The following is a 10,666-nucleotide window of genomic DNA, read 5'->3' as shown; positions in this document are numbered from 1 at the left end:
AAAAAAAAAAGAAAATACAATACAAAATTCTAAATTAATTGAAGACATTTAAATGAGAATTGAATTAGGAGTGATAGTGTGGAATAGCACGAAATGCAGTGGGCTGAGTTCCATGGTTGGGTTGTTTCTGTAATTCCTCTTTACCTGCTTATATCCTCCCGCTGACTCTGGGGAGCTCCCCCTTCCTGAAGTTCATCTAAGTGAGGCAACTACAGAGGCTAACCATATTGGTTGGTCTCTTGGATTCTTATGTTTCTACTTTCTGTAATTTGCATAACAAAAGAGGGATTTATTTGCTTTAAAATAGCAATCTCTCGATTGCTGTTGACACCCCAGAAGAAATAAGATGAAATCATCAAGAGCATAGAATATGTGCCATGTGAAAGAATATGTCTGAAGGTGCTTTGAAAGGCAGGGAACACAATCACAGTCATAGCTTTTTTATGTCTAGCTAGTTCTTAAACGATAACTCTGACCAAGAATAAGAGATTAGATTTATGTTCCTAAATTTACAAAGAGTCTATGTAACTCAGACACACCAACTACCCTGAGTATCAGTAGCATACAGGATACTCCTAGCAAAGTCATTAGGACTTACTACTGTTGGCGTAAAGTGTCTATAAAAGTGTATGCTATCCCAAGTGGTAATATAAGTTGGAAAAAAGTTCATATAAAGTTTAGAAAATATGGCAATATGTGATTGACGTAGATTTTGAGAAGATTTAGGAATTTGGAAGTCCTGTGTTTGGAGGACACATTTCTAGCTGATTGCCTCTGCTACAGAGAGCCCTGTCAGGTGGATCACACCAGAGTGTGACTTGACTTATATCCTACTCCAACACATTCTGTATGGGTAAAATGCTGAGTATAAGGAAGGAGGAGAGAGTGGACATCTCACTTACGGTTTCTTGCAGGTATTCGTGATGTAGCCGTTGAAATGAAGAGATGCATACAAGCAGACCTATGCAAAGAGACGATAACTTCTTATATGGGTTTTCCAATTGCTAACAAGAGTAGAAATTGCAAATCAGCCATCAGAAGTGGGGCCAGAATCAGACCCCCATCTCCCATCTTCTTTCTTCTCTTCCTGGGGAGGGTACTTCATTGAGTTCTGGCAAGGGCCTAGCCACTTCCATTTATGAATTAAACCTGCATTTTTTTGTTTATGTATTCTTTCATGAGTGTTAATTTCTCCATAGTTACATTTAGTTGTTCGTTTATTTACTCATTCAGTGAGTTTACTTGTTGTGTATCCAGCCTTGCATAAAGTGGGTCAGGGTCGAAGCGAATCAGCTCTGGGTCTTGCCTTTAAGGTCCCAAAGCATTTAGAGAATGAGGACGTGCAGTTCAAATGCTTAGAAAGCAATTTAAGAAGTACATAAAAGAGCAGAAGCGCTCTGCTTACGGAGCCTGAGGGATTGGTTTGGACATAGGATAAAAGTAGAAGACTGTGGGTTTAAGGAAAGATTAGGATTTTAGATGGACTTTGAGGAGACCTTTACTATGTGGCAGCAGAAATACGGAGACATGGACAGGGGGAGGTAGGCGGAGGCTAAGATGCAGTAGCTGAAATTAATGGTAGGAGGAGTAGGGGAGAGGAAATTGTTAGTAAATATATGGGCCTGGCTGGAAGCATCTTTCTGTGAGGGATGGAAAGTGCTGCCCTGGGTGAACAGGGTGGACTCACTGAGCTGAGGACAAGCCGGCTCTGTGATGGAAAACAGTTCCCTTCAGTCCACCAGAGAGATGATCAAAAGCCAAGGTCCCTGGTTCTCACTGCTGACTACTTTTTGGTTTTTTGTTTGTTTGTTTGTTTGTTTGTTTGTTTTGAGACGGAGTCTCACTCTGTCGCCCAGGCTGGAGTGCAGTGGCGCATCTCGGCTCACTGCAAGCTCTGCCTCCCAGGTCAAGCGATTCTCCTGCCTTAGCCTCCCAAGTAGCTGGAACTACAGGCACGTGCCACCACTCCCAGCTAATTTTTTGTATTTTTATTAGAGATGGGGTTTCACCATGTTCGCCAGGATGGTCTTGATCTCCTGACCTCGTGATCCGCCTGCCTCGACCTCCCAAAGTGCTGGGATTACAGGCGTGAGCCACTGCGTCTGGTCCACAGCTGACTACTTATTACAGAATCATCCAGGAGCTTTAAATGAGAGTGCTCATCCCAGGCCTACTGCCAGAAATTCAGATTCAGCTGATCTGGGGTGAGCCTGGCCTTGCTCCCACATTTTTGTCCTTTGTGTTGTTTTAAATGCCCCCCAACTAGGGTGATTTTAATTTTCAGCTACTATTTTTTAAAATAACTGAAGTATGAGTAAAAGGCCATAATTTATTTTACCCAAAGTGAAAGACCTCCAATTAAAGCCAACCGACTATAGCATGTAAAACAGAAGATAGTTTAAATGATATCAAATGTCAATTGATATAAAGTTTGAAAAACTGCAAGTACTCTTCTTTAGCTTTAGATTAGTTGTGCAATACAAGAACACTAACCAAATTAATGGCTTTTGTTCTCAAAGGACTTCCTAATTTATGGAGAAATGTCATCATGACCCCAAAAATCAAACTCATGGCATAAGTACATTTTAATCTTTTATATCTCTCAAAGAAAAAATTTCAGCTAAATGGGATTATATTTGTTTCTCTCATGACAACTTGTACTCCAGATATATGAAGTCAAATATCAGGATTTATTGGAATTTTAAAACAAGAGGCAAATGCTTTTATTCATAGCTTTGTTCTCCTGAAAATTTTTACTCTCAGTTTTCTCAGACAGACTCTATGAAAAGTGCCATGGATAGAGTTTTTTTTAAATCCTTGAGTTTATATGTGTCAGTGCAATAAATCGCCACCAGTTTGTGGAATAATTAGAAGACAATGGATCTAATGAACGTGTGTTCTTTGCCAGTGCTCATTGGATGAATCATGGAAAATTTTTACAAAGATTTACTCTACTATTAATTCCAATTCACAATTTTCTTCAAACAGAAGGAATACTTGCCAAACATTTAATAATCAAACACCACAATGGGCAATGTAATTTATGTTTTCTCATTGATGTTACATTTCACACATGAGCTGAAATTTAGCCTCCAATCAAAGGAAAAGCTTATTTGTAAACTTGGTTAAAAGATATGACAATTATATTGAAATGGAAACTTTTTACAAGACGAACAATAATGATTTCACATACTTTTAACTTTTTTTTTTTTTTTTTGAGACAGAGTCTCTCTCTATCATCCAGGCTGGAGTTCAGTGGCACCATCTCGGCTCACTGCAACCTATTCCTCATGGGTTCAAGCAATTCTCCTGCCTCAGCCTCCCAAGTAGCTGGGATTATAGGTGCCTGCCACCACATCCGGCTAATTTTTGAATTTTTTTAGTAGAGACAGGGTTTCACCATGTTGGCCATGCTGGTCTCGAACTCCTGACCTCAAGTGATCCACCCACCTCAGTCTCCCTGAGGGCTGGGATTACAGGCGTGAGCCACCGCACACTCTTTTAACTTTTTAACATTCTAATAGGCAGAAGATTTTGATTGTCATCAACATTGTTATGTAAAGTGGCTGTAAAACTATAAAACATTAAAACATTCTGTTGGTATTTATAAATTTAGAGTTGATTTTCAATTTTTGTGATAACTGTTTTATTATGTTCGTAATACTGAGTGGACACAGAGTTAATGAAGTTACTTAATTTGGATGAATTTAGTTTTGAAATTGATATGAAGTGATAGAGTTCACTTCACATGAAATCAGGAGAGCGATATCACCAAGATGACAGAGTAGGACATACCAGCCTTCATTCCCCTTGCTGCCCTGCACCCCCCAAAAAATAGGTATCCACAAATCAAAATGGCACTGACAGGTCTCAAAGACTCTCTGTTAGTCTGTTCTTGCATTGCTATAAAGAACTACCTGAGACTGAGTAATTTATAAAGAAAAGAAGTTTAATCGGCTCATGGTCCTGCAGGCTGTACAGGAAGCATGGATGGGGGGCCTCAGGAAACTTTCAATCATGGTGGAAGGTGAAGGGGAAGCAGGCATGTCTTTCATGACTGGAGCAGGAGGAAGAGAGCAAACAGAAAGGTGATACACATTTTTAAACAAACAGATCTCATGAGAACTCAGCCACTATCATGAGAACAACAACAAGGGAGAAATCCACCCCTACAATCCAGTCACCTCACACCAGGCCCCTCCTCACACTGAAAAATACAATCATCCTTTCTCAACAGTCCCCCAAGTCTTAACTCATTTCAGGATTAACTCAAAAGTCCACAATCCAAAGTCTTACCTGAGACAAGAAAGTTCCTTCCACCTATGAGCCTGTAATATCAAAAAACAGTTACTTCCAAGATAGGATGGGGGTACAGGCATTAGCTAAAAACTCTCACTCCAAAAGGGAGAAATTGGCCAAAACAGAGAGACTACAGTCTACACAAGTGCTCCCTCACTGGTAATTAAGAAGAAATTCTATCTTTATTTATTATCCCTTTTTTCTCACATTCCACGTTAAGCCCATTAAAAAATCCTGTTGTGTTTACTTTCAGAGTATCTTTAGAATTCTACTTTTTTTTTTTTTTTTTTTGCCTTTCCCACTGCCACCACCTCGATCCAAGCCTCATCTCTCACTGTAGTATTGCCATAGCCCTTCTGTTCTCCCAGCTTCCAGCCTTAGTCTCCTAGAGCCTACTCTTATCTCAGCAACCAGGGTTATGTCATGTGATGTACTTAACCTCTGCTCAAAATACAACCAGGGTCATGTCATATGACGTACTTGCCTCTGCTCAAAATCCTCCAGCGTCACCCACCTCACTCAGAGCAAATGCCAAAGCCAGAACAATGTGGGCCTGCTGTTCGTTTCCTAGTGTTCTGCTGCTTGCTCACCTGCTTGGTTATCCTCCTACTCATCTTGTTCTTCTTGCTCACCTCCTTGCTGTTCTGCATGCTTTCTGTTCTTGCTTACCCTCCTTTCTCACCTTATTTTCCTCCTGGCTCACCTCCTTGCTTACTCCATTACTCTCCTTACTTATCTCCTTGCTTACCTCCTTACTCTCCTTGCACACCTCCTTGCTCACTCTTACTGCTTACCTCCTTGCGTGTTCTCCTGGATCACCTCCTTGCCTAACTCACTGTTCTTTTCCTTGCTCACCTTCCATTTCACCTCCTTGTTCTCCTCCTTACTCACCTCCTTGCTTATCTCCTTACTCTTTTGCTCACTCTTCTTTCTCTCCTCCTTGCTCACCTTCATCCTCTTCTTCTTGCTGTCCTCCATGCTCTCCTCCTTGTTTACTCTCTTTGCTCTTTTCCTTACTCACCTCCCAGCTATCCTCCTTGCTCACTACATTCCAGCCCCAGTTGATCTTTTTGTCATTCCTTGAGCAGCCACACTCCCACTCAAAGCCTTTGTACTGACTTGTTCCTCTTCCTGAATCGCTCTTCCCCTACATATCCATGAGGTTTCTTCCTTTTCTCTCTCCTACCCCTTCTTCAAGCATTCACTAAAAAGTCACCCTTTCAGTGAGACCTTCCGTGATCACTCTACTGAAAATATTAACTCCATCTTCCAACAGGCTTTCATATTTCCTTCCCTACTTTATGTTTTCTTCTTAGCATTGTACAACCTAACATTATACTTATCTAATTTACTACACATTATACTTATCTAATTTACCACCCATCTGCCCAACTGCAATGAAAGCTGTGCAAAGACAGGGATGTTCATCTGCTTTGCTCACTATCTTATCCCCAGCACTAGAATAGGACCCACCATATAGCATGAGCTCAAGAATATTGGTTGCATTGATGGATGAATGCATGAAAAGGTGGATGGATTAATAAACAATGGAAACAAAAACTTGACTTAATTAGTAGCTACATCATGAATGAATGACCACAAGATGGAGACATTCATTAATAAAATGTTATCCCTTCATTTTGTTGTTTGTTTATCTGCCTCTTCCCGTCTGTATTTGTGTGTCTTGTTTACCTCAGTTTACCTCAGTTTCCCTCTGTCCGTATCTGTCTGGGGCATGTGTGTGTCTTTTCTTCCCTTTTTTATTTTGCATCATTTCTTGTAGACTTGGTTATATCATATTCTTTCTCTGTCCATGTAGTCTGCATTTGGCAATACAAAATAAAAGTTAGCACTGAAATTTATTTTGTCCAGGTTAAGGATGCGTCCAGGAGACAGGTCTGTACTTTTCTTCAAAGATGATTGTGATGGCTTCAATATTTAAAGGGGAAAAGACAGATACTGGGGAAAGTGGAAAAAAATTTTTTAAAGTGAAGGTCAATAGGAGGCAAGCAGTGGCATGCTTCTGAGTCTTTGATAAACTCTTCACATGTGACAAGTACGTAGAGGAATAGTCATGCATTCATCTGGCTCAGTTAATCTGCATTTTTATATAATATAAAATAAACATAAGGCAGAATGTTGGGGGGATCAGACCCAATACCAGGTCATGGGGGTGACAAACTCTGGTCGAGTCAAAGGATTGAGAAAAAGTTTGAGAAGTAAAGTGGGACCAGGGGGCCATCGCGGTTGTGGAGGCTGTGAAGGCCCCAAGCTCCGGGAGCCCACACTGTTTATTAGGTAATCCAACAAAGATTGTGGAGGCTGTGAAGGCCCCAAGCTCCAGGAGCACACGCTGTTTATTGGTAATCCAACAAAGAAACAGGTGGTGAGAATGTGCAGGTCGAAAGGGTGCGTTGCATCAAGCACGTGATTCACGGCTGTGATGGTTTAGCATGTGCTCTGCTACTTGAGATAATGGAGAGCAGGTTCTTTTAACTCAAGATACAATCGATCCTGGGAGAGTAAGGAGCAAGGAGCCAGCAAGTCTAGACACATTCCAGAGCCACGAGCCCTGGATTCTATCCAAGCCATGAGGGATTTTATGCCCTGGGCTTAGATTATGGTGCATCAGGGTAGCCTTCCACCCTTTAGCACAGAACTTGGTGTTCCAAAGACCTCAAGGGATTTTAGATCCTGGATCCCGGACATGTTCCAAGACTCTTTTATGTTATGTCAGATATGCAAGCCCTGCCTCAGCGTCTCCCAACAGTCAGCTTTTCCCAACACAGAGGAAGAAATCTGATAGGCATTTGTCTCAGGTGAGCAGAGGAATGACTTTGAACTCTGCCCTTTGTCCCATACCTGTGAAGATATGCTATCAATTTACATGGTCAGGGTGAAATTCTGCAGAACTATTTTAGGGTAAAGGAATTTCCTAATGTACAAATTGTGAAGGAGGTATTTTTTTTTTTTTTTTATCTTTGAGGCTGTCTTATTTAGGAACAAAATGGGAAACAGATCTGCCTGATGTGGTTCCCAGCTTGACTTTTCACTTTTGCTTAGTGAGCCTGGAGTCCTGAGATTTATTTTCCTTTCACAGTTCCCATGTCAAAGCTGGACATGGATGTTGGACGTGGATTTGCTGGAGTGGAGGCAAGAGGCAGATACCAAAGGACCTTTGGGGCTGAGTGTTGGGTGGGTCATCTACACAGATTTGAAAGGGGGCAGGCCTGAGGTTGGGAGAGCACCATGCTTTTGTCTTAGAGACCTGACCTCTGAGAAGGATCATCACTGACCCGAACTGGGGTCTGCCCGCCCAGCTGGTAAGACCAGATATACACATTGAGGTTTGCAGCAGTGAAAAGGAAGGCAGTTATTTGCAGAGCACCAAGCAAGGAGGACCAGGAAGCTAATGCTTAAATCCTGACCTCCCAGGTGGCTTGCAGGTAATGGTTTTTAAAAGCAGGGTAGACCAGCGCAGTGGCTCACGCCTGTAATCCCAGCACTTTGGGAGGCCGAGGTAGGTGGATCACCTGAGGCCAGGAGTTTGAGACCAACCTGACCACCATGGAGAAACCCTGTCCCTACTAAAAATACAAAATCAGCTGGGTGCGGTGGTGGCACCTGTAATCCCAGCTACTCAGGAGGCTGAGGCAGGAAGTCTCTTGAACCTGGGAGGCGAAGGTTGTGGTGAGCCAAGATCTGACCATTGCACTCCACCCTGGGCAACAAGAGCCAAACACCATCAAAAAAAAAAAAAAAAAAAAAAAAAAGCAGGGGTAAATTTCAGGAAAGCTACACACAAAGTTGTAAATCAATCCTGGAGGTTACACACTGGTTCTGACCTAAACAGGTGGGATATCTTGAAGTGGGGCTTACAGGTCAGGGTAGATTCAAAGATTTTCTGATTTGCAATTGGTTAGACAGCTTTGTTTAAAAATCAAACAAAAAAGAATATTAGCCAAAAAGACTGTTAGCTCTGGCTCATGGGTATGACCTTCTCCAGGCCCCTCAGAAAGAAATTTCTAATGGCAATCAGAGTTCAGTCCTCAGTTCTTCCTTATCTGAGGTCCGTGTGTCCTCGGTTCCATTTTATGGGGATCCAGGTTTCTGAAAAATAGCTCAGGAACATATGTTATGATATTATCTTTAATTTCTATAGGGAGCAAACATCTTCTGGCTCTAGTTTCTTTGGCTATTGTTTAAAACTACTATCACCTTCTTGCTTATCAAATTATTCATTTACTTTTCTAAGCTAGCTAGGTGCCTGGAATTTTCCTTGAAGGTACTCAAGAATTTCTTTTATGTCCATGCCTGGGGGACTCACAGACCTCTAAGAGGGGTCCCTGCTCTGTCTTAGGATCCAAGAGCCACAGCAAAATGAAGAGCCAGAAATGAGCTGAGGTCATCAGCCTCTGTGTGTGGAAAGTGAAGAACAGCCTCTACCTGAGATTACGACAGGCACAATCGTTCCTCCCTTCATCAATTTAAGCCCGTCAGGCATGCTGCATTATGTTCAGTTACCTAAAGCAATGGTCTACATTATATTTCATACTCTTTTCTGCAGGAGGCAACAGAAGATTGGTTCTACATTTTTGTCAAATTTCTTGTAGGGTCAAGTGCAGTGTGGCTCACACCTGTTACCCCAATGTGTTGAGAGGCTGAGCAGGAGGATCACTTGAGGTCAGGAGTTTGAGACCAGCCTGGGCAACATAGAGACAACCTGTCTCTACAAAAAAAAAAAAAAAAATTTAAAATTAGTCAGGCATCATGGCATGTGCCTGAAATCCTAGCTACTTGGGAGCCTGAGACAGGAAGATCATTTGAGCCCAGGAATTCGAGTTTACAGTGAGCTATGATTGTACCACTGCACTCCAGTCTAAGCAACAGAGTGAGACCCTGTCTTTAAAAAAAAAACCTGGTAGGACATCATCCATAATGTTCAGAGTTCCATATAAAAAGATTCCTATAATAAATCTCTCTCAAAGGTTTGTTCTATTGATGATCTCATGTGCTTTGTGTGTGCTAATTCCCTCTCAAAGACAGCCACAGCCATAAATGAGTTTTCTGGTATGGTGGCCCTCCCCTTCACCCATCGTATAACACATCTTTGTAATATTTTCCTTAGCATGACAGTTCTAATAGTCTTCATTTATAGATATCTTTTGTTGACCAAAAAAAAAAAAATACTTGAAGAGATTTTATTCCGAGTCAAATGTGAGGACCATGACTCATGATGCAATTTCAGGAGGTCCTGAGAACACGTGCCCAAGGTGTGTGGGTTACAGCTTCATTTTACATATTTTAAGGAGACCTAAGACATCAATCAATACATGTGACATATACATTGATTCGGTCCTAAATGGTGGAACAACTCAGGGCTCACTCTGTTGCTGCACAGGTGGATTCAAAGATTTTCTGATTGGCAGTTGGTTGAAAGAGTTAGGTTACTAATCTAAAGACCTGGACTCAATAGAAAGGCATGTCTAGGTTAACACAAGGGATTGTGGAGACCAAGGTTCTCATTATGTACAGAAAGCCTCAAAGGTGGCTGCCCTTGGAGGCAAGAGGTGGCAAATGTTTCCTATTCAGGCCATTAGAACCTGCCAAGATGCCCAGGCTCAGCAGAAGACCTGGAAAGGGAAAGGGATTCTCTAAAGAATGTAAATTTGCCCCGCAAGAGACAACTTTGCAGGGACATTTCAAAATACATCAAAGAAATTTACTTTGGGGTAAAATGCTTCGATTTCCTTCAGGGCCTGCTATCTGTCATGTGATGCTATGCTGGAGACAGGTGGAAATTTGGTATCTTATCGCTACAGAGTCTGTTTTGTCAGTATTAAGATCTCTGTTTTAATGTTTTGTTGTTGTTTGTTTTGAGACGGAGTCTTGCTTTGTCACCAGGCTGGAGTGTAGTGGCCCAATCTCGGTTCACTGAAACCTCTGCCTCCCAGGTTCAAGCGGGAACCTGCCTCAGCCTCCTGAGTAGCTGGGATTACAGGCGTGTGCCTCCACACCTGGCTAATTTTTGTGTTTTTAGTAGAGATGGGGTTTCTCCATGTTGGCCAGGCTGGTCTCGATTTCCTAACCTCATGATCCACCTGCCTCAGCCTCCCAAAGTGCTGGGATTACAGGCATGAACCACTGCGACCAGCCATCTCTGTTTTAATGTTAATGCTGCTTAGCTGGGCCTGAATTCCAAAGACAGGAGAGTATAATGAGGCACGTCTCACACTCCCTTCTCATCCTGGCCTGAACTAGTTTTTCAGATTTCTTTGGAATCCCCTTGGCCAAGAGGAGGGGTGTATTTAGTTGGTTGAGGGGTTAGAATTTTATTTTGGTTTACACTTTCATTGTAAGAATTGTA

Source organism: Rhinopithecus bieti, unplaced genomic scaffold (genome assembly GCF_001698545.2).
Source record: "Rhinopithecus bieti isolate Rb0 unplaced genomic scaffold, ASM169854v2 scaffold_20860, whole genome shotgun sequence".
Taxonomy (NCBI): domain Eukaryota; kingdom Metazoa; phylum Chordata; class Mammalia; order Primates; family Cercopithecidae; genus Rhinopithecus; species Rhinopithecus bieti.
The sequence above is the reverse complement of the archived record's forward strand: the minus strand, read 5'-3'. Positions refer to the sequence as shown.